Below are 24,802 nucleotides of genomic sequence, written 5' to 3'. Positions count from 1 at the left end.
CACATAAGATAGTACAGTGGTACCTCAGGTTAAGTACTTAATTCATTCCAGAGGTCCGTTACGTAGTGGCAGTCCTTAAGAACATGGTTTGCTGTGGGCGGTCTGCGATGCTCCAGTCTGGGTGCTCCTGTCGCTCCCAACGCCGCCGATCTATAGACCCTGGCGATGTGCCCTGTCTTCCCGCACGTCCGGCACATAGCATCCCGGAAACAACAACTCTTCCGCTCATGGTTTCTGCCACAACCAGGGCACCTGCCTCGGTGATCTTTGTGCACTGTGCAGGCCTGACGCACTGACTCGACCCCACGGACTGGGCTCTGGCTCGGAGTAGCCTCTAGCTCGTCCATGGCATGCGCAACTTCTATCTGTGGCTTAGGGGCCCTGCGACTGGCATCAAGCTCCTCTCTTTCATAATTCTCCGTGGCGGTGGCCTCCTTCAAGGCTGAAGCCAGGGTAACCTCTTCTTTAGCCACGATGCGTCTTCTGGCTTTCTTGCTGCTCAGACCACCGATAAACCGATCCAGGAGAGTCTCTTCCAGATCTTGGAAGTCGCAGTGCTGAGCGAGCTTCCGCAGTTCAGCTAGAAATGCAGATACAGACTCCCCAGCACGCTGCTGCCTCTTATGAAACTCCATCCGCCGGGCCATCTTGGTCTCAGTAGGCGCCAAATGGCTTGTTAGGCAGGCAAGAATATCTTTGAGAGATGTCTTGTGGAGTTTGGAACAAACAGGGTTAAAACTCCGTGGTGTCCTGTATGTAAGAGGAACTTGACGCAAAGGAGTGCGTCACAGCCTGTAGGCAGAGTTCCTTTCGATTCTGCCTGAGAGACACAGCTCAACGGAGAGGCTGTGAATGTGTGTGCATTTGGAAGCACGGAGAGATGCCGGAATGGTTTCCGATGGATTTATGGCTTGTAAATAAACACTTCTAGAGATAAGAACTGATCTGTCTTTGGACTTAATTTATCCCTTTCTCACATGGACTCAGGACCGCTGCATTTACTCTGCTGCTATCCTGCCAGGTCAGCGCTTCCAAGCAGAGCTGCCCAGAGGAAGCGTGACTGGACGGAGGATTTATATTCATACGCATATGTCTCACTTAGCTTCGCTGGAGCAAGCAATGCCTTGGCCAGCTTGAAGATCTCAGGCCCACAGTAGCTCAGGAATGTGGCCCTTCTTTTGCTGGCATCAGTGATCCCTTGAGCCACTGCGAAGAACTCGAAGCGTTTGATGTAGTCTTCCCACGTGTGGGGCTCTGATGGCTGGAAGGGCTCCAATACCCTTGGACTCTCCATTGTCCTGTGGCAGGGTCGTCTTCTCAGCTGGCCAGTGAGTCTTGTTCTTAGCTACAATCCGGACTCTGAGGCAGGGCTGCGTTTAACCGCTCCTCAGCATTCCGGATCCCACCTTCGTTGCCAGTTGTTGTGACGTGGGGTTTGTGATTTCAGCTCTCTTGACATAATATGCTGGAGACAGTTCTCTAGTAACACTTCTTTATTAACGCAACAAGACTGAGGCCTGAGGAGGGGAGAGCTACATTTATAGGGACAGGGAACTAGCTAGAAAGGATACATTTTGGAGGGAACAATATCAGGCAATCACAGTCCTGCCTTTTGGAGGAAACCAATAGGACAGAGGATCCAAATACAGCAGCTTAAATGAACCAATAATATCTGTACCCTCTGGAACCAAAAGGCAGTTACTTTACCCTAATGCAAATACAGACAATAATAATACAGATATAAAATCCTTTGACTCAATACACAACACTTAATTCATTCCGGAGGTCCGTACTTAACTTGAAACTGTTCTTAAACTGAAGCACCACTTTAGCTAAGGGGCCTCCTGCTGCTGCCGCACCGCCGGAGCACAATTTCTGTTCTCATCCTGAAGCAAAGTTCTTAACCTGAAGCACTATTTCTGGGTTAGTGGAGTCTGTAACCTGAAGCGTATGTAACCTGAAGCGTATGTGTCAGGGACTCAGCGGGAGCGCAGGGAGGAGAGGAGATGGAAAGCGAGGGGGAGCAATCCGAGGGCAGCGTAGGAGAATATGACAGCAGCCCGATAGATTCCATGAGCCTCTCCAGCGAATCGGAAGATTCACAGAAGGGGGGCGCCGATGGGCAGGGCAAGGGGCGACCCAAGGGGGACACCCCAGAAGCAAGGGGCCAGCGGGGACTCCCAGAGCAGCAGTTGCAAATCAGGACCAGCTTCCCCACCAGAGCGTAGTGGGGGGGAGGAGTCCCAGGTGTCAGAGCCCACATATGCACCACCAGCGAGAGAAGATGAGTCAGGGTGGACCACGCCTCCATCGGAGAGCGAGTTAACGGTTAAGAGGAAAGTTGCAGGCTGGGCGCGCGCGCCAAGTTCAAAGGTACAGGCGAGCGGCACAGAAGGTAGCCCGGATAGGGAACCAGGTCCTAAAGCCCGCCGGAAGGAGGGGCAAGAATCGTCAGGGTCAGCGTCAGAGGAGTCCAGGAAGGATGAGACCCTAGCGGGCAGGAGGGCCCAGAGGAGAAAGGAATTTAGGAAGAGGTGGAGCAAAGCGAGAGTCTTAAACTGGTGTGGAGGGGGAGGAGACTCAGACAGGACTTCGCCGGTCTAAGGTCGGGACGTAGAGCTGCACGCTGCGGCTTTAAAAAGGAGACTGAATCTCAATAAAGACTTTTGTACATAACTACAGCCTAGCGTTGGTCCTCTGCGAGCTGGGACCTGGAGGCAGCTCTGACAGTAAGTCCTGTCTCAAATTTCAAAGAACCTCGCAACGTGAGAGGACGCAGCGAGGGGCGAAGATTGGTGCTTCGCGAGCTCACAAAAGCAGCACAAGATGACTACAGAAGAACGACTGGCAGCTTTGCAAGAAGCCGTGGTACAACTTAACGCAGAAATACGAGCGGCAAGGAGGAGAGAAGAGGAATCAGATGCTGTCTGCAAGGATCTGCAAAACAGGTTGGAAATGTTGACTAAACAGGGGCCACCGGCAGCCAAATCAGAAGGGATCGGGCTCAGGAAGAGAGGGGGGAGCCTGGTGTCGCATTTCGATGGGAGTCTGCAGCAATATCCTAACTTCAGAGCAGACGTAGTTTTTGCGCTAAAGTTGCTGGAGAAGGACTTTAGAGATGAGCAGGAGAAAGTAGGCTTCATACTAACGCATCTCCATGGAGAAGCTAAAGCGTGGTTGCGCAATCTGTGGAGAGATAATGATCCAGCCCTCCAAAACGCAAAAGCCTTCATTAAGGCGATGGACGATTGTTTTTTATCAGAGATAGATGTGGATGTCGCTAGAAAAGAGATTCACGGTCTGAAACAAGGCAGAGCCACTGTAAGGCAATATCATTCCCGCTTTTTTGCATTGGTCAACGCGCTGGGATGGGAAAAGGACTCAGCGTCCGTCAGGGACCTGTTCTGGGAGGGGCTCAACGGGGCTGTGAAAGACGAAATCGCAAGGGGGGAGAGGCCACGGAGCACTCAAGAAGTGGTCCAGAAGGCGCTGACGATTGGTGTGCGGCTGGAAGAACGTCCCTGGAGCAAAGATGAAGGGCGTTGGGGACGCACGCCAGCAAGGGCACCTCCTTTCTTTCCCAGAGACTCAGCGCGCGCTCAATCCATGCCTCCACTGGGAGGGGGAGAGGAGCCGATGGAGATAGGTGGTGCCAAGGCTCAGTCAGCGACCAGAGCCCTCACACCAGGAGCAGCCAAGGTGAAGCCTCCTAGAGGGAACAGGAAGTGTTACATCTGCGAAAGTGCTCAGCATATGGCAAAAGAGTGCCCCCAGAGGCTCCACAAGCACAATGCAGCCTCAGCAAAAGTAACAGAAGCAGCTCAGCAGAGGGAACCGCAGCAGGGAAACGACGAAGTCTGGCTGGAAGCAGAGCCGCTGGGGCCCAGCCAGACGAATCAGTAAAGCAGTCCCCAGGAATCTTACAGCCCACAGACCCCCTCCCGCCCAAACCAGTGGTGCAGCTCACCGCAACACTCCAGCTTCCCAATGGGCTCACCATGGAAGTGCCTATTACCATTGACTCTGGTAGCAATGCAGACTTTATGGGGGTGGATTTCATCAAGCAACATAGCATAGCGCTCCTGCCTGCCACGATGCCCCTGAAAGTAGTGACAGTCGATGGAAGAGAATTGCTGGGGGGACAGGTGGTACAGCAAACGCCGCCAATGGTGATGCGCATTGGAAATCACCGCGAAGTCATCAGCTTCAACGTCACCCAACTGTCAGACACGCCCATAGTGTTGGGCATGAGCTGGTTGGACAGGCACAGCCCGGCATTGGCATGGTACCAGCGTAAATTGACCTTCTGCTCCTCCTACTGCGCAGAACATTGCATCATGACTAACCAGGAGGACGAGGGGCAAGAGGATGACCCACAGCTACAACTGGGCATGCTGCAAGCTGTACCCGACAAGTACAAGGCGTTTTTGGAGGTCTTCTGCGAGAAGGAAGCGGACAAGCTGCCTCCCCACAGACCCTACGACTGCAAGATTGACCTCCTGCCGGGGGCAACGCTGCCGACCGGAAAACTGTACTCCATGTCTGAAGACGAACTGCAAGAGCTCAGGGAGTTCATAGATCACAATTTGAAGCGGGGATTCATCCGAGAATCCAAAGCAGTGGGGGGCAGTCCTGTGTTCTTTGTGAAGAAGAAGGACACGCCCCAGAAGAGGCTTGTAGTTGATTTCAGAATTTTAAATTCGAAAACCAAGCCCACGGCTTTCCCGATGCCCAAGATCGACGACTTGCTCGCGACGGTGAGGAAGGGACGCATCTTCACCAAGCTGGATCTACGAGGGGCGTACAATCTTATACGCATGCGGGAGGGCGACGAGTGGAAGACGGCCATGTTCACGCCCTTGGGCACCTATGAGTATAGGGTTATGCCCTTCAGTTTACAAAATGGCTCCCACTGCTTCCAAGCCTTCATGCATCACGTGTTAGCGGGGCTCCTCTACAAGAAGTGTGTCTGCTTCCTGGACGACATTCTGATCTTCTCGGAATCGCAGGAGGCTCACGAGGGAGATGTCAAGGAAGTCCTGCAAAGACTACGGGAGCACAGGCTTTACGCCAAGCTGGAGAAATGCCAGTTCGACATGACGGAGGTGGATTTCCTGGGCTACAAGCTGTCCGACAAGGGAATCGCCATGGACAGCGCCAAGGTACGATCAGTACTGGACTGGAAGAGCCCGCGCAATCAGAAGGAGGTCCAGAGGTTTGTCGGCTTTGCTAACTTTTATCGCAAGTTCATCAAGGGTTTCGCTATGCAGACGGCGGCCATCACGGACACCCTCAGCTCCAAGAAGAAGAAGTTCATCTGGACGGAGCAGGCGGAGCAGTCCTTTCAGAAACTCAAGCGTCTTTTCGCTTCCGAGGAACAACTGCTGCATGTGAACCCCAGCAAGCCCATGAGGGTGGAGACGGATGCCTCCGACAGAGCCGTGGGGGCAGTCCTGTTGCAGCGAGACCCGCAAGGGGATTGGAGGCCGTGTGCTTTCTACTCCAGGAAACTCAGCAAGTCGGAGCAGAACTACACCATCTGGGACAGAGAGTTGCTGGCCATTCATGCAGCATTCAAGGCGTGGCGGCACTTCCTCATCGGAGCCAAACACACGGTGCAAGTTCGCACGGACCATAAGAACCTGGAGTACTGGCGCACGGCGCGGTTCCTGAACCAGAGACACATCCGCTGGGCGGAGTTCTTTGCGGATTTCGACTTCAGGATAGAATATATCCCCGGAGACAACAACGTCATGGCTGATGCGCTATCCAGGAAGCCGCAGTATCTGGAGGAAGCAGCACCGGTAGCGGCCAAACACATTTTTGCACCCAAGGCGTGGGCATGCGCTTCTGCCACAGTAGACCTGGAAGCGATACGGCGCGAGCTGCGAACAGATTCCTTCGCGCGCTCCAAGATGGAGGAGGTGCGCAGCGGCACGGCAAAGGACGACGAGTTCCAGATACGCGACGGACTGCTCCTCCGCAAGGGGGCCATCTACGTACCGGGAGATGAACTCCGCACGACAGTACTGCAACAGCTACACGACGCACCCAGCGCCGGACATTTCGGCAAGGAAAAGACGGTGGAATTAGTAGCCAGAGACTTTTGGTGGCCCAAGATGCGGGGAGAAGTCGCGGAATACGTCACGAGGTGCGACACCTGCCAAAGGGCCAAGCCAGTACACAGACCGCCGGCGGGACTGTTAGAACCGCTACAGACCCCGTCCGAACCGTGGGAGAGGGTAGCCTTGGACTTTGTCACTGACCTGCCCAGCTCGAGGGGCAAAACAGCAGTACTCGTGGTAGTCGACATGTTCACCAAGATGGCGCACTTCATTCCTTGCGCGAAGGTGGCCACAGCGGAACAGACAGCCAAGCTGTTCATAGACCACGTGTTCAAGGTACACGGCCTGCCACGGTCTATCCTGTCCGACAGGGGGCGCCAGTTCATCTCGAGTTTCTGGCGGAAGCTGATGGGGATCCTGAACGTCAAGGTCAACCTAGCGTCGGCAAGACACCCGCAGACCAACGGACAAGCGGAGAGGGTCAACGCCGTCATGCAGCAGTACCTGAGATGTTACGCCAACCAGCAGCCCTCGACCTGGGTGGACTATCTGCCCCTGGCCGAGTTTGCCTACAACAACACACAACACGTGTCCACGGGGGTGACACCGTTTTTTGCCAACCACGGGCGACATCCCAGGACCTTCCCGGGCTTAGAGAAAGAGGGGGAGGGGGAGCCACAGGGAGCAGAGGCATTGGCAGAGGAGTTACAGGAGGTCCATGAACAGCTCCGTAGACAGTTAGACCTAGCAAAACACGTATACAAGATGCAAGCAGACAAACACAGAAGAGTGGGGGAGGACATACGGGTAGGGGACTGGGTCTGGTTAGCGGCCCAGGCAGTGCCGGCCAGATCCTTAGCTAAGAAGAAGCTAGGACACAAGCAGTTGGGCCCTTACCTAGTCGAGGCACAGATCAACCCAGTGGCTTTCCGTTTGACACTACCGGAGGGTTCCAGAATGCACCCGGTCTTTCATAGATCAGTGCTAACGCCCTACAAGGCACCTCACAGGTTTCAGGAGCCAGGAACAGCTCCCAGTCCGCTTAGAGATGCACCCATGACAGGGGGGTCGCCGAGGGCGGGGCCACTCAACGAGGTGACGGAGATTTTGGACTCGAGATGGGGGGAAGAGGGCGTCGAATATCTCATCGCAAGGGAAGGTGCCCCGGCCAGCGCCAACAGCTGGGTGCCATACTATGCGGTGGAGGAGCACTACCTCAAAGACGAGTTCCACGCACTCTTCCCACACAGGCCCATGCCGGAGGATTATTTTGATGAATATCTTTTCACCCCCACACTCTCAGCCAGTACGTTTCAGGGGTTCTCCTCGGCTGAGGAGACGGTTCCAGAGACTACCTCGCTGGAGGGGTCGGTCTCAGACTTGGGTGCGGAGCGCTCTTATTGGTGGGACACTCAACCCGAGGAGGAGTGGCGCAGGAGACTGCTCAGAGGGCCCTGGCACGCAGACTACCCAGAGGAAATGGGGGAACAAGGGGGCATGGACGGGTTGGGGGAGGATCCTGGTTTCGAGCACGCCGGCAACGAGATGGAAGCGGAGGAGAGCGACGTCGATGTACCCGTCACGGACTGGCAGCATGCCAGGGGGGAAGACCGGTATCCGGCATGCACCCCCATAGCATTGGAGCACCCGGAACCCACGCCAGAAGAGGGGGAGGGGGGAAGGGGGGGCTTCGAGGGGGGGATGGATGTCAGGGACTCAGCGGGAGCGCAGGGAGGAGAGGAGATGGAAAGCGAGGGGGAGCAATCCGAGGGCAGCGTAGGAGAATATGACAGCAGCCCGATAGATTCCATGAGCCTCTCCAGCGAATCGGAAGATTCACAGAAGGGGGCGCCGATGGGCAGGGCAAGGGGCGACCCAAGGGGGACACCCCAGAAGCAAGGGGCCAGCGGGGACTCCCAGAGCAGCAGTTGCAAATCAGGACCAGCTTCCCCACCAGAGCGTAGTGGGGGGGAGGAGTCCCAGGTATCAGAGCCCACATATGCACCACCAGCGAGAGAAGATGAGTCAGGGTGGACCACGCCTCCATCGGAGAGCGAGTTAACGGTTAAGAGGAAAGTTGCAGGCTGGGCGCGCGCGCCAAGTTCAAAGGTACAGGCGAGCGGCACAGAAGGTAGCCCGGATAGGGAACCAGGTCCTAAAGCCCGCCGGAAGGAGGGGCAAGAATCGTCAGGGTCAGCGTCAGAGGAGTCCAGGAAGGATGAGACCCTAGCGGGCAGGAGGGCCCAGAGGAGAAAGGAATTTAGGAAGAGGTGGAGCAAAGCGAGAGTCTTAAACTGGTGTGGAGGGGGAGGAGACTCAGACAGGACTTCGCCGGTCTAAGGTCGGGACGTAGAGCTGCACGCTGCGGCTTTAAAAAGGAGACTGAATCTCAATAAAGACTTTTGTACATAACTACAGCCTAGCGTTGGTCCTCTGTGAGCTGGGACCTGGAGGCAGCTCTGACAGTATGTAACCCGAGGTACCACTGTATCAGGTGGGCATGGAGGTCTAGGACACTGTGTTCCACATTGGTCCCTCCGCCCATTAGGATTTCAGCTAACAATCAGTATACCAGTACACCAAATAGCCGAAGAGAACCAGTGCCCTCATCCCCCTTGCATTTCAGAGATACCCCAGCATATTGCTGAAAGCCTCATGCACTTTCCAAACCCACCAGGATCAGGTGAGCTGAGATGCCCCCTGGCCGTATACAATGGCTGCATTGAACCTGATTCTTCAAACATGAGCAACATCTTCCTTACCATAAGTTAAGCTACTACTGCTATTTGTTGCCTGTTTCTTTTTCTGCCAAGGGACAAATGGGTGCGACCGTCTCAGCACAGCAAACCTTTTGCAAAGAGTGTAGAGAACGGATTAACCAGAAAAGTATTCAGGACTCTTTCTACATTGAAATACATTATTGGACGTTGAGGGGAACAGAAAGAGCGTAGTTTGGGAATCCAGGGGGAACTCGGGGTTCAGCTACATTAGTAAAGAAAAAATGCTTCATATACTTTATAACATTGTGCCACCAGATGGTGCTGTGGAATCCCATCTTTTTGCCAACGTGATTTCCCTTTATGAAGTTTACAACATGTTTTCCTGAAACGCTTTTTTTGATGCGTCTAGATCCAGCCTTGAAAATAAATTGCTGGCTCTAACAGATCATCCTCCAGTGAATTCAGTTTTTGCATTTGGACAGAGGACTGGTTTCCTGTTGTATCATCCTGGTGACTGAGTGATTGGGATATTCCAAAACTTACTGTTGTGGCAGACGGAGCCCTCTAAATTTCTTTTTTTTGTTCTCTCCCCCCCCCCCACTACACAATACTCGTTTCTATGGTTCATTGTAAAACAGCATTTTACTGAGGATTCTGGTGCAGTCTTTTTGAGGAAAAAGGGTTCAATTTAATTCGTCCAATTTACAAGCTGTGGGAGTGTCTGGGGCAAGGTCAAAATGGTTGCACAGAAATCCACTCAGTGCCTGCATATCATCCAAACTGTCTCTGATGGAGGCCTGCATACCCCAAACCCTTGCAAACACACTCCTTCCATTATAGGTCTCATTAGTTAATACTAAGAATAACACATACACACAAAATCCCCGTCCCCCAGGTAAACATACATGCAAAATAAATGCAAAATTAAAGGATCACTTATATATCACTCATGGAAGACTGGCAGAAACACATGGCTGTGCATACCATTCATTACGCTGTACAAATGAAAGCTGCTAACGCAACGATTCGGGAATATGGGCTGGCCAGCAGTCACCCATTCTGTTTCATCAGGACCCAGTATGGGCCACATGATCTCCTGCAATGATTTTGCAAAGTTTTTTGCAGATAAAGTCCCTCAGATTCAGGAAGAGTTAGACTCCACCGTAGGAGCAGGTGCCAGGGCAGGAGAGTGCTAGAGTCCTGTCTAGTCAATTTGCGTGGGATCAATTCCAATCTGTTACCCCCGAGGATGTGGACAGGCTGCTTGGACAAGTGAAACCAACCACCTGCCTCCTTGATCCTTGTCTATCCTGGCTAATAAAAGCTAGCTGGGAAGGGCTGGGTGATGGGCTTCGTGGGGTGGTGAATGCTTCTCTCTGTGAGTGAGCCTTCCCAGACCCGCTAAAAGAGGCGGCTATCAAACTGCTTCATAAAAAACCATCTTTAGATGCGGCCAATATGGCCAACAATTGCCCAGTCTCAAATCTTGGGCAAGGTGATTGAGCAAGTGGTTGCTGAACAACTCCAGGCTCGCCTTGAAGAAGCAGACCATTTGGATCCCTTCCACTCGGAATTCATCATCATCATCATGGGACTGAAACTGCCTTGGTCGCACTGGTCGATGATCTCCGGTGGGCTAGGGACAATGGTGAGAGCTGTTTCCTAGTTCTGCTGGATCTCTCAGTGGCGTTTGATACATCGACCATAATATCCTTCTGGACTGTCTAGATGGGTTGGGAGCTGAAGGCACTGTCATACAGTGGCTCCACTCCTTCCTCCTCGGCCGTTTTCAGAAAGTGGTGGTGGGTAATGAGTGTTCAGACCCCTGGGCTCTCACTTGTGGGGTGCCTCAGGGTTTTATCCTCTCCCCCATGCTTTTCAACATCTACATGCAGCCGCTGGGAGAGATCATCAGGGGGTTTGGGCTGTGGGTTTGTCCATCAATATGTGGATGATACCCAGCTCTACCTCTCTTTCAAATCAGAACCAGTGAAGACGGTGAACATCCTGTGTGTCTGGAGGCGGTTCCAGGATGGATGGCGGCTAATGGATTGAGGTTGAATCCTGACAAGACAGAAGTACTGTTTTGGGTGGACCGGAGACGGGCAGGTGTGGAGGACTCCCTGGTCCTGAATGGGGTAACTGTGTCCCTAAAGAACTAGGTGCGCAGCCTGGGAGTCATTTTGTACTCACAGCTGTCCATGGAGGCGCAGATCAATTCTATGTCCATGGCAGCTGTTTATCAGCTCCATCTGGTACGCAAGCTGAGACCCTACCTGCCCGCAGACTGCCTCACCAGAGTGGTGCATGCTATGGTTATCTCTCGCTTGGACTACTGCAATGTGCTCTATGTGGGGGTACCTTTTAAGGTGACCCAGAAACTACAACTAAGCCAGAATGCAGCAGCTAGACTGGTGACTGGGAGCGGCCACTGAGACCACATATGGTTCATTGAAAGCAAATACAAGTACAAACTTGGGTGGTGCTTCCATGCTCTGGAGCAGAAGCATCTACACCAACCGATAGCAATGTTTTGTTTCAGATTAGGGCACCAATTTTTGAAAAACCTCTTTTCACACCAATATCCTCCCTCACTGCTCTCAATCTTGCACTCAAAACTCTGTGATCTCTAAACATGCATAGGAAAGCAACAAATCCCATCCCTAGGCTGTGATTTTACATTTTGCAGAACAGCAGGCAACCTAAATCTGGGAGCAGTCCTGACTGGCCAGCCCTTAATTGCCTTGTTAAAGCATCTCATCCTATACTCACGGGCAGGATGGTCAGGTAAGGAGCTGGAGCTTCTCCTGGGCCCTGTCCATCAGATTCTAAATTCCTCTCTTCCTGGAGCTCATGGAACCCTGCTGCTCCAAGGCTTCTTGGGCAGAGAGAGTTTGTTCTCTGTTGTCCTTCCTGAACATTGCAATGCAAGTGGAACGTAGCAAAGCTTTTAAGTAGTTTGGACTGGTGGGAGTTCTAGGTGGCCAATCAAGATAGAGTTAAATAATAATAGTTAAAATTACTGCTAGTTGTGCATGCAGAATAACGTAAGAATAAGACCTTGTGATATTGTTTTATTGGATGCTTCAATGCTTTCTTTCAATAAAGTTTGTAAGTGAACTTGTGGTCTGTATTCTATTTTGCTACCTGTGTAATTATTGTAACTCGAACACAAAAGAAATCACTGTACCTTATCTTTTCCTTTCCTCAAGACTGAGGGAATTTTAATGAGAAAGTACAACTGGTGTGGGGTGCTGGTGCTTTATGGAAGCACAGGAAACTGAGAAACCTACTAAAGGGCAAGAAAACAAAAGAAGGAAGCAGCTGGAGGGAATTACTAATGGTCATAGTTGTCTCTATACCAATGCACAGAGTATGGAAAACAAACAAAGTCCTCAGTGATAGTTTTGAGGAGAAGTTGGTAAGATGTGGACTAGCCGATACTATGGTTAGGTGAATTTGTAGCTGATTGACTAAACACAAGAAACACTTACCAAGATTTGGATTTCCCTGGGCAAGATAAAGTGATTAACAATTTTTTAGAAGGAAGTATTTTATTATTCCTTAGGTTTATGGGACCACTGGGAACAGCAAAAACGTACTATTGTGGCACAAGGGGGATTCACATACACACTTTAGTTCTGGGGAAATATGCCCCTAGGCCCTGAATGGCTGAGGGAAAATCTACTCTGGCATCAGGTGCTCATAGAAGCCTGGGACATTCTGTATAGCCCATTTCGATTTTTCTGAAAAATCAGTACATTATGCACCTAACACCTTAAGGAATTACTACCCGCATCCCTGTTCCTCTTCAGGGCCACCCAAGCATATTCACAGAGGCTTCATGCGGTAGTGCTGTGGTCTAAACCATGGAGCCTCTTGGGTTTGCCAATAGGGTGAGCTCCTGTTGCTCTGTCCCAGCTCCTGCCAACCTAGCAATTCGAAAGCACGCTAGTGCAAGTAGATAAATAGTTTCCGCTGTAGCGGGCAGGTAAACAGTGTTCCATGCGCTCCACGGTGTCCTGTTGCACCAGAAGCAGTTTAATCATGCAGGCCACATGACCCGGAAAGCTGTCTGGGGACAAACGCCGGCTCTCTCGGCCTGAAAGAGAGATGAGCGCTGCACCTCATAGCTGCCTTTGACTGCACTTAACTGTCCAGGGGTCCTTTACCTTTTACCTTTGCACCGTTCAAGCTTACCAGCATGAGAGAAGAAGCCAAGAAGGTTCCTCCTAGCCTTAAATAATAGTAAAGGTAAAGGATCCCTGACAGTTAAATCCAGTCGCAGACAAATCTGGGGTTGTGGCGCACATATTTCTTTACAGGCCGAGGGAGCCGGCGTTTGTCCATAGTTTTTCTGGGTCATGTGGCCAGCACGACTAAGCCACTTCTGGTGCAACAGAACACCAAAACCAGAGCAGCACATGGAAACGCTGTTTACCTTCCTGTCAGAGAGGTAGCTATGTTGAATGTGCAGTGTCCCAAGCACAGCGGAATGATGAGGAGTACGTGCCACATACTCTATATTACTTTATTTACACTTCAAAGCTGGTAGATTACAGAAAAACATCTTGCTTCTGCCAGAGCAGAGAAAGCATCCTCTCTCCTCTAAAGCACGGAGAGAACAACTACGAGAACAGTGAAAAACAGGAAACCAGTGTACGTCACATCCAGTCTCCTTTCCCGTGAGAAAACCCAACAGCAACTGACTGTGGAATGTAAATACCTGTCTTGTGACAAGCATTTCGCTGCACAGTGAAGAGAGCAGAAACCAACATCCTCCCCCTTTCTGAGAACATCACTGGGCAGTGTGTTCGTACAATATCAGTACAAACCCAACTTCTGCACATAGGTACAGTGTTGATCCCTTGATACAATCTTGGACAATACATCAGCAGGAATTTCATTACCTGGCATATAGGACACCGTTACGAGTCCCTTCTGAATACGTTCCCTAGCATGTTGCACCTTCAATTGCAAGTGCTTCGTGCTTTGCTTACAACCTTCAGAATTCAGCAAAGCCAAACATGCTTTGTTGTCCTGGTAAACCTGGATTGGACATTTGACAGGAATTTTCATGTCTTTACACAATTGTAACAACCATTCACAATCCTTAAGTGAATAAGACAGTGCATTCAGTTCAGCTTCACAAGTACTTAAGCTAACTGTTGTTTGCTTCTTGCATGACCAATCAAATAGACCCTGATTGTACATATAGCAAACTCCAGACGTACTTTTCCTGTCTGTAGTGTCACTTCCAAAACTTGCATCTGCAAATATCTCAAGACCACCAGACTTCTGATTGTTAAATCTCAGTCTGTAATGCATAGTGCCTTTCAAATAGCGCGCTATGCGTTTCAGAGCTTTCCAATCCTTAACAGTAGGATTGTTGACTTGTCTGCTTAGCAAATTACAGCTAACAGCAATGTCTGGTCTTGAACATCTGGCAATGAAGTTTAGCTTGCCTAGCACACTTCTGTACAGTGTAGTGTCAGAAAATGCTTCTTCAGTGTCATCTACCTGATAACCTGTTGTCATCGGTGTGTCTACAGGGTTAGCATCCATCAGGTTTAGTTTGCTTAACACATCAGCAATTTTCCGTGACTGGTGTACTAGAATGTTACCATCTTGATCTCTCTCTATTTCCAGAGATAGGTAGTTGTTTACCTCACCAAGATCTTTCATGTCAAAGTGCTCTTTCAGTTGAGCTAGGGCGTTATTGTACATTGTGACATCTTCCCAAAAGAATAAAATATCATCAACATAAAACAAACAATACAGTTTCTTTTGCCCCTCCTCTTTGACAAATACAGATGGATCAGCTTTCCCTTGCTGAAAACCTAGAGAAAACAATACTTCAGTGAGTTTTGTGTGCCAACACCGTGCACTTTGTTTGAGACCATAAAGGGACTTCTTCAGAGCGCAAACAAATCCCTGTTTTACCTGTACGCCATCAGGTGGAAGCATATAAAGTGATTCATCTAGAGATCCGTACAGAAAAGCTGTATTCACATCATGGTGACTAATGTGTAGATTCTCCTCTGCAGCTAGCTTGAGCATAAGCCTAATGCTCTCATACCTCGCTGTGGGTGAGTAGGTCTCGTGATAGTCTTCACCTGGTACCTGTGCAAAACCTCTGGCTACCAATCTGGCTTTGTGTCTGACTATCTTGCCATTTTGATCCGTCTTCGCTTTGAAGACCCATTTGCTTCCAAGCAGTTTCATTCCTGGAACTACTGGAACTAGGTCCCATGTTTTGTTCCTTTCTAAGGAATCAAGCTCAGCCTTCATGGCATTTAAACATGGCTCAGCTTCCTTTGAATCCAAATCCTGGATTTCTTGGAAACTTGAAAGTTCAAATACCTTCTTGGAGCTTTTAACAGCTGTTACTGCTATCTTGGCAAACTCATCAGCAAATCTCTTTGGAAGTCTGCCTTTTGTGGCTCTCTGTGACCTGCAAATTAGCCTTAGGTCTTCAACACTCTCCTCTTCCTTCTTAGGAGAAAAGTGACCTATTGTGAACAATGGTTCTTCCAATTCTTGATCAGAGCTTTCAGAGGGTCGTATAGAGGCTTTCGCACTCTTGAAATCCTCTGAATCACCCGATTCAGCTTCAGACTCAGAATCAGAACCTTCATCAGTGGGTGTGGGTTGTTGCGGTTGCTTTTGACTATCCTCAGTCTCATCACTGTCATCAGGATAACATTGGAAAATTCCCACATTCTCCCCCCACTTGGCATTGTACTCAACACTTCTTGTGAGCTTAATTGTCTTAGAGTCAGTCATCATTATTCTGTAAGAACCTTTCTGATAACCTAGAAAGATACCATGCAATCCACGCTTGTCTAACTTGGAGCTTTGTGGTGAGTGAACCCACATGTCAGAACCAAAAATTTTCATGTGTTTGATGTATGGCTTCTTGCCAAACATCTTCTCATAGGGGGTACAACCAATCGCTGAAGATAACCTGCGATTATAACTGTAAACAAAACACGAGAGAGATTCGGCCCAATAACTCTCTGGAAGATTGGCATCATGCAGCAAGGTTTTTAACCCTTGAAGCAATGTTTGATTTGCCCTTTCGCAAAGTCCATTCTGCCATGGCGAGCGAGGACTAGACAAATCATGTTGAATTCCTTTCTCAGACAGAAAAGCTTCAAACTGCTGAGAAGTGAATTCCCCCCCCCGCGATCAGTGAAAAGAATCTTTATCTTCTTACCATGCACATTTTCCAACCAAGCACAGAATTCCTTGAACCTTGGAAAAGCCTCTGATTTCTGCTTGAGATTGTACACATAAATATACCTGGAAAATGCATCAATGAGAACCATGAAGTACCTGTTTCCACCCAAAGAGGGCGCTAGTGGTCCAACCAAATCAACATGAACAATCTGGTATGGTTCTGTAGCTTGCCTACTAGACACCTTACCTTTCGCAGCCATTTTCACCTTGTTTGCTGCGCATGCCTTGCACTTCATGTGGTACCTGCAGGGTTTAATAGTCATACCTTCAACCAAGGCAGGCATTTTAGATACTGCCTCAAAATTCAAATGACCAAATTTTCGAAGAAAATCATGAATACATTCTGCATGCAAACTTTTGTTAGAACCTGCAATGCAACAAGTTTCATCCTGCACAACATCATCATAATACAAAACATACAAACGATCAACATATTCAGCATGCAATACATAATCATTTTTCTTTGTGATGATGCACCTTTTGTTCTTAAAGGAAACGTCAATTTTCCGCTCATCCAGCTGTCCTACGCTGAGCAGATTATGTTTGGCATCCGGTACATAAAGCACATCCTGTATCAATAAGTCCAAACTGTGAAGAACAACAGTTCCGTAGCCTTTACTGGGGATTGTGTGGTCATCCGCCTGGTGAATCGCACCTTCCTGCGGTGTAAAAGACACGAACAGTCGCTTATCGTTGCACATGTGATGGGTCGCCGCTGAATCAACAACGAAGAAAGATCTAGACGTCTTCTGGACCTTTGCAACCTTTGGAGTGAAGCGTGAGACCATTGCCTTGTGCTGCGTTGTCCTGGACACTGGACCTCTGCCTTTGCCTCGGCCTTTTCCACACGATGAGCTTTCGCTGCGCTGCTCTGTCTTGGCCCTGGGATATTTGCATTCCCTCTTCATATGGCCTAGACGTCCACACGAGTAGCATTTCACTGCCTTCAAAGCTTTGGCGCCATCTGGTGGTTCCACTGCACTATGGGATGACGTCTGTGAAGACTCCCCCTTGCCCATGCAGCTAGCACCCCGGCGGTCTGCTTCATTCAGAATCACGGCAGTAACATAGTCCACTGACAGTTGAGCAGTTGGCTGTACAGCAATCTGAGTGGCAACAGACTCCCAACCTGAACCCAAAGATTGTAGTATCATGAAGGAATACACAGCCTCTGGAAAGTTGGGTCGTCTCTGTTGCAGCTCATGTCTCAGATTCTGCATCTCCATCAGATGTGTACGCACATCTCCACCTTCAGCAAGAGCCATATTATGCAGCTTGGTAAAGTAAAACATAGTGGATCCAGCTTCTGTCCTCAAGTGAGCCTCTCTCAAAGCGTCCCAAATTTGTCTGGCTGAGGTCTTATCACGCAATAGACAGAGCTCTTCTGGGGATACTATCAGTGTAAGAGTTCCCCTTGCTTTGGAATCTTTAGCTTCCCATGCATCTGTAACTGGAGCTGGGGGGGTGTCTGTAATAACTTCAAACAGACCCTCTTTCCGCAGAATAGCCTCTGCATAAAGAACCCAGTCCGCGTAGTTTTTCTTATTGAGCTTAGGAATCCCACAAGCATCCTGAAGGGCCATCATGACTCTGGCATTAGCCTTCTGTGTCATCTCTGCTGCTTTAAATCATGCTGCGTCACTGCTGCAGCTGCTTCATTCCAAAAGCACTTTTAAAAGTTACTTTCGGTTTTCCCCAGCATAGGAGCTTGTTCCTTTGAGCCTTTGCCTGTGCCCGGCAAAACGGCCATAAAAGTTCAGAGTCCAGCCATAAAGCCATTAATTAGAAGCTGGCAGGCTGCCTGGAGCATGAGCACATACCTCATCAATCATCTTGACGCGCAGAGCAGATACCGTCCGATCCGTCCCTCTGCATTCCGATCCTTTTGCCGGCATTCAGATGACTGCGTCTTTCTGGGCCCGATACCCAAAAATGTTGAATGTGCAGTGTCCCAAGCACAGCGGAATGATGAGGAGTACGTGCCACATACTCTATATTACTTTATTTACACTTCAAAGCTGGTAGATTACAGAAAAACATCTTGCTTCTGCCGGAGCAGAGAAAGCATCCTCTCTCCTCTAAAGCACGGAGAGAACAACTACGAGAACAGTGAAAAACAGGAAACCAGTGTACGTCACATCCAGTCTCCTTTCCCGTGAGAAAACCCAACAGCAACTGACTGTGGAATGTAAACACCTGTCTTGTGACAAGCATTTCGCTGCACAGTGAAGAGAGCAGAAACCAACAACCTACACTCCCCACATCATTGTTGTTCCTCAGACACCCCAGCATGTTGCCAGAGGCTTCTGGTACCCACCAACCCCGTCAGGATCAGGTGCCCTGAGATGCTAATAAGGTTCCTATTGGTTTTATATAATGGCTATGTTGAAGCTGGTTTCTCAAGCCAAGCAACCATTGTTTTTCAGAAGCTGACCAGTTGCTACTAGTTATTACCAGATTTTTCTATCTGCACGTGAAGAGTCATCATTCATTCCAATCAGAGGAAAGGCAATCACTGCACTTGGGAACAGTGGTAGCAAAACTTGCCCTTCAGCTGATGGTGGTAAATTGATACTTTACCACACAAACCTACTGATAACTTGTTAAACTGGCATCTATAACCAATGCTGTGGAGCCACAAAAATCCATCAGGAGGCAAATGTATAACATGGGCTCACCTGCTTTGATTTCCGGGTCCTATGTCTTTGAACGTGGTCTAAGATGGATGCAATATTAAAGGACCAAGGGAAGTGAAGGACACGAGGCAGGAGTTGGTAATGCAGGTGAGCTGTGCATAAGCAAGCTGCCAGCTAGCTCTGCCGAAGCTCTATTTATTAGCACAATATGCAAAACCAGTTAGATAGATTTTGGACTGTGACCTTTACACATCTTCCAATCCTGAGATCGAGGGGTGGTACAAAGTTATTTTGGCACCTGTCTCCACCGGGTCATTTTCCCCTTGAACCATGTATGACGAAGGAGACAAAGGGCACAGACAGGGCACAACAGACCACTAAGAGAGCAAAGGTTAGATAGAGGGCATGATGTTCAGACAGCTGTGGCTTTGCGTGGACAGGCGGAGTCCCCAGATCCCGAGTGGTCCCCCCCGTCATGTGGAATAACGACTCTAGACAACGTGCTATGGGATTAAATTGGCCACAACTTTATTAAATTTCAAATGTGGGTAGACCTTGGCTCAGGCATTGGGCGTTCTCCCTCCCTAGTCCCCAGCCGGGGACCTAGGGAGCATCAGGGTTATCCAGTGTGTGTGGGGGGGATGGGCCGGCTCTGGAGAACATATGTTCAAGCAGAGATAGCCGCCCCCGTTACGCCGCCGCAGGGGAGAGCAATGACGACCTTTCGGCGTACGGCCAAAGCCTCCCTTCAAAAACCCCTTTAACGGGGAACCCTGGTATCGCCGCCGCAAAGAGGAAGATGGACTAAAGGATTCCGCCCAAGGCCTGATACCGCCAAAGTTGTGACGTTTTGCTACGGGAAAGGCGAAACCTGCCAATGCAGGGAAATTCCTTTCCGGCCCTTTAACAGCGACCTTATCGTAGCAGCGCCCGCATACCTGTGGAGAAAGGTTAACCTGCAAAACCTATGAAGAAAAGATAACCTGCAAAAGAAAGCATTAACTGAGGGTGGGTAGGGTGGGAGAAGCTCTGGAGCCAAGTGAGGATTAACAATTAAGATCCACCCTCTATTGTGTGGGCAGGTAATCCCTCCCCCTACCTGGCCTGGTTTCCCTGGCAACGCTTCCCCCAGGTGGGATTGGACAACTCACTGGGGTAGGCGGGGACCTCCAGGTATCCCACCTGAGGGAAGGCAAAGCCTATGCTGATGGGGCCACTCCAGATCCAGGGCTGCACGCGTCCCCGCAAAGGGCGCCCCCCGTTTTAAGTGGGGAGCGGTCATTGTCTGCCAGTGGAAGTGTGCTCCACAGCTGAAGGTCACGTGGTCAGACAGCTGAGGCTTGTCTGCAGGTGGAAGTGTGCTTCCCACCCGGTGATCATTCCTTCACCATGTATCACTCACAGAAGGTGGACAGAGAAACATACTTGTGCACACCCTTCATACTGCTGTGAGCAGCAACAGAATAAAAAAGTGAGCTCCTTCTAACAGAACTTTTTAGCAGCATGGATGATCAAGCCAGTATGCAGGCTACTTGAGTATTGGTTCCTCAAAACATCTTCGTGTTACACTTGAAACCCAGAGCTGAACAGGGAACCCAATGAAAGGAGCAAGCAATTCTTCCACAAAAGATGAGATCTGGGACGTTCTGGGCAGCATTTAGCTGATCCCTCAGCCCATTTGGATTTCTCCTAACAACCAGCACTTTGTGCCTGAAATGGCCCAAGGCAACCACTGCCTTCATCCTTCCTATTCTTCACTGTCAACCCAGGATATTGCCAGAGGCTCCTGGGACCTTTCAAGGCCACCAGGATGAGGCAAAAAGCCAAGAAGGTTCCTTTTGGCTTTATATAATGGATGTCTTGAACTAGGCACCTCAAACTGCACAGTGTGTTCTTGTCTGCCTGATAGCCTGTGATTCCTCAGCTGCTAGCCTTCGAAAGCTGTCTCTCCATACAAAAGGCATTCCAATGGAGCAGAGCTTGTTTCTTGGTAATCGAAGGCCACGTCTGCTTCAGGTCTGGCTACTTACATTCTGTGTTCTGCTTTTGCTCAGGACTGGTGGTAAGTATTGCCCCCCATTCCCCATCCCAAAATAGGTAAAACAAGAATAAGACACTGCTTTACATAGATAAAAGTATAGGTAAAATCTAGGAGCAACTGGTGGGGATGTACTTTGGGGCAAGAGTGGAATACATGCCTCCTAAATTGGGGACGTGATAGTTCAGTGTTGGAACACATGCCTTCCATTGAGAAAGCCCCTAGTTAATCTCCTACCTATCATCGCCTGGTGAACATTTCAGTGAGAAGAGAGTGGAGCATCCTGATAATGGGGCAAAATAGACAGGGCAGCTCCCTGTGTTTGTAGAAGTGAATCACGTCACCCACCTCTTGCTGTATGTGTATAGCTGGGTAGATTCAGGGCTCATGCACATTGCTGCTCATCCTGTGCTTTGGAGGAAAGAGCCAGGCGGTTTTCCATTAGCCTCACCACTTTCCCAAGGAAAACCTACTGTTTGTGGCTGAATCTAAGCACATCAAACCACAGAAAACCCTACTGATGATTGTTCCGATTCAGCAGATCCAGTTCTTAAGGTGAAATCCTGTACCTTGGAGCCCATTTCAGGGGAGAGTTCAATTTCCCTTTTACCTGTGAATGACCGCTCCCCACTTAAAACGGGGGGCACCCTTTGCGTGGACGCGTACAGCCCCTAGATCTGGAGCGGCTCCAACAGCATAGGCTTGGCTTTGCCTTCCCTCACGTGGGATACCTGGAGGTCTCCGCCTACCTCAGTCAGTTGTCCAATCCCACCTGGGGGAAGTGTTGCCAAGGAGACCAGGCCAGGTAGGGGAGGGATTACCTGCCCACACAATAGATGGAGGATCTTACCTGGGAATCCTCATTGCGGTCTCAGGTGGCGGTATCAGGCCTTGGGCGGAATCCTTTAGTCCATCTTCCTCTTTGCGGTGGCGATACCAGGGTTCCCCATTAAAGGGGTTTTCTGAAGGGAGGCTTTGACCGTACGCCGAAAGGTCGTCATTGCTCTCCCCTGCGGCGGCGGCGTAACAGGGGCAGCTATCTCTGCTTGAACATATGTTCTCCAGAGCCGGCCCATCCCCCCCCACACACACACTGGATAACCCTGATGCTCCCTAGGTCCCTGGCTGGGGACTGGGGAGGGAGAACGCCCAATGCCTGAGCCAAGGTCTACCCACATTTGAAATTTAATAAAGTTGTGGCCAATTTAATCCCATAGCATGTTGTCTTGAGTCGTTATTCCACATGACGGGGGGACCGCGCGGGATCTGGGGACTCCGCCTGTCCACGCAAAGGGAGCTGCTTTTCTCCTGCCTCCTGATGAAAACATGACCACTGCAAGTTGCAGGACAGATTGTGCTATCTTTGGAAAAGAGGGTCTAGTTGTCTAGGTGGAAGGTGCACAGGAGCTTGCCACAAACAATTTCCATCTCTTAATCTATACACAGAGATGCAAGTTTAGTTGGACATTGAATATTGATTGGTCCCTTCACAAACGAAATGCTGCCTGTTACAACAGACGCTGTGAAATGCAGACTGTGCTCTTCAAAGGGGCCTGGCAAGCCATGCGAACCGAAGGAGAAGACATGTATGGGACCATTCTGCCTGAAGATAGAAACATTTTCAGGTAAGTCTTTCCAGTCAACCATCTTCCTTTTTCTATGCTGGGGCTAGAATAACCTGAGATATAAGTTTAAAACTAAAAATAAAAAATTGGACATGTATCTTTCATAAATGTTCATTTTATTTTAATGTTGACATTTTAGTAGTTTTAGCAAAATAAATTCAAAATTCTATTAAAGTGCATATTTTTAAATGAAGTTTAAAATGTGGGGAAAGCTTTTCTCTCTCTAGATATGGACTATGGACTAATTCAGTAAAATTCTCTTCATTCACTAGTTGGTATCAACCTAAGTACTTATCTATCTCTCTCCAGGACAAAATGGCAAATTGACTAATTACGTCAAAGAATGTGGTGAAGACAGTTCGAAAAAACTCTGTGGGACAGAGGTGACATCGGGAGATAAAAAGAAAGTATCATGCTGTAATAGCGACTTATGTTTTGAATGATCTTACTATTCTATTCTAAAGTTGTTTTCGCCTATCCATGTAAAAGGGTGGGTAACCAATCTTTCTCCTTTGATAGACATAATATTAGAACGTTTCATATCATTTCCTTTCAATGGAGGCCAGATCTTCCTCCTGCCATTGCAATTCAAATGACAGACGAAAGCCCCACACAAATATTCTGATGCCACGTCCAAAAATCACATTCAGGGGATGTTCCACACCCAACAGCCTCACCATCCTCCACAAAATGGTGGCTGACTGTGTGACCAGGGGAGTCTTCTGTATTTGTGGAGAGCTGCCATATATCTTAGACCGATGATTTTCCAGCTCCCTAAGTGCATTGGGAAGCCTCCATGAGCACAGGAAACCCCCCAATTTGGCTATCCATACTTGTTAATCAAACATGCATTCAGTTCATTTCTCCTTTCTGCTCCCGAGAGGAGGACCACTCATTTGTGCTCACTCATTTATGCACTCCTTCACTGTCTGATATTTTGAAAAGTAAGTTCCACTTGCAAAAGTGCATAATTGACTTAGTTATTGGGGTGGAACGGGTCATTTCTTGGAGAGTTGATGGACATGTACCAAGCAGTGATTTGCACTGTCATAGGATTTGTGGATCTCTTTATCACTCCCCTTCCCTGCTTGAACTTGGCAAATCACAGAAGATGTTATCAAATACAATAGCCTGTGCTAGGGATGGTGACAATTCCTCTCTTCCTGGAGCTCATGGAACCCCGTTCTTCCCAACCTCTCCTTGGTTGGAGAACTCAAATGTTCTCTGTTCTCTTTCCTCAACATTGCCATGTGACTGGAACGTAGCAAAGTTTTAAGTAGTTTGGACTGGTTGGAGTTCTAGGTGGCCAACCATGATAGAGTTCAATAATAATAGTTAAACTCACTGCTGGTTTTGCGTGCAGTAATAATGCGAAAATAATAGTTTGTATTATTTGTTGTACCTTAAGCATCAATGATTTCTTTCAATAAAATTTAAAAATGAAGTTGCGGTCTGTATTCTATTTTGGCTCCTGTGTAATTACTGTATCTTGATCACAAAAGAAATCACTGTACCTCATATTTTCCTTTCCTCAAAATTGAGGAAATCTTAATTATATGGGTCATATCCCATGCTTTGCAACAGACCTCTGTGCTCAGCTGCATTTCCTTTCCCTCTCTGGGCCCCTCCAGCTTCCGGAAGACACAGGCAAGAATACGACAGGGCAAAACAAACAATGCAGATCCTCCATTCTGCATAACACTCTTGCATCGTATATGGCAGTGTTCAAATAGAATCCCATACACAAATCACATGAGCCCAGTCAGCATCTGGAAGTATTAATGTATCCGTACCATATTAGTCTGTTTCTCCAAGTCTTTGCACTCAGATTCCAGAATAAAAGGGCCTCAGTCAACTGACTAACCAGCCAACCTTCCACCTCTCCCCAATTAAAAGCATCAGCTCCTATTGTATGCGGTTTGGCTCCAATAAACATGGAGTGGCCAGAATGAGAGTCTGTCTTGCAAGCCTGCTGTCTCTCCATGTCCCACATCTTTGAGTAAAGTTGGAGATACATGCAATATCAAAGGACCACTTATTTTATTTATGACTCATGGAGAACAGAAACACATGGCTGTGCACATCATTCATTCCACTATGAGCAGCAGTGAGATACAAAAGAAAGTTGCTAACACAACGATTTGGGAATATGGGCTGGCCAGAAGTCACCCATTGTGTTTTATCTGCAGGCTGGTTGAGAGTTGCCTGCTCGAGAAAATAAGACCCCGAGGTGGTTATCACCTATGGAAGTGAAAGCAGTGAAAAAACCCAATATGGAGGTCAAATGGCCAAAGTATTGGGAAATATTAGAAAGAGATGGAGACAATTGGAGATTGCAGAGTTTGGAGAGACTAAAAGATAAAGTGCGAGATTGGCTACACTATGCTCAGATTAAAGAGGTTTTTAAATTGGATAAAAAGCTAGGATTCCAGGTGGAAAAATCGAAATTGGAAACAGAACTGTTAGAACCTAAGAC

The 24,802-nt window shown here is 49.0% G+C and overlaps 1 long non-coding RNA gene across 1 annotated transcript; it reads left to right on the top strand.

The window, feature by feature from the left end:
- The first annotated feature begins 20,419 nt into the window (after positions 1 to 20,419).
- Positions 20,420 to 22,754, top strand: LOC307209135. The gene is made up of 3 exons (XR_013835325.1): positions 20,420 to 20,725; positions 22,219 to 22,326; positions 22,636 to 22,754. It is a non-coding gene; the product is annotated as an uncharacterized lncRNA (long non-coding RNA).
- The last annotated feature ends 2,048 nt before the right edge of the window (positions 22,755 to 24,802 follow it).

The sequence above is a fragment of the Podarcis cretensis genome, assembly GCF_951804945.1.
Source record: "Podarcis cretensis genome assembly, chromosome: 2".
Classification (NCBI taxonomy): Eukaryota; Metazoa; Chordata; class Lepidosauria; order Squamata; family Lacertidae; genus Podarcis; species Podarcis cretensis.
This window is presented reverse-complemented; position numbering and strand designations above follow the sequence as displayed.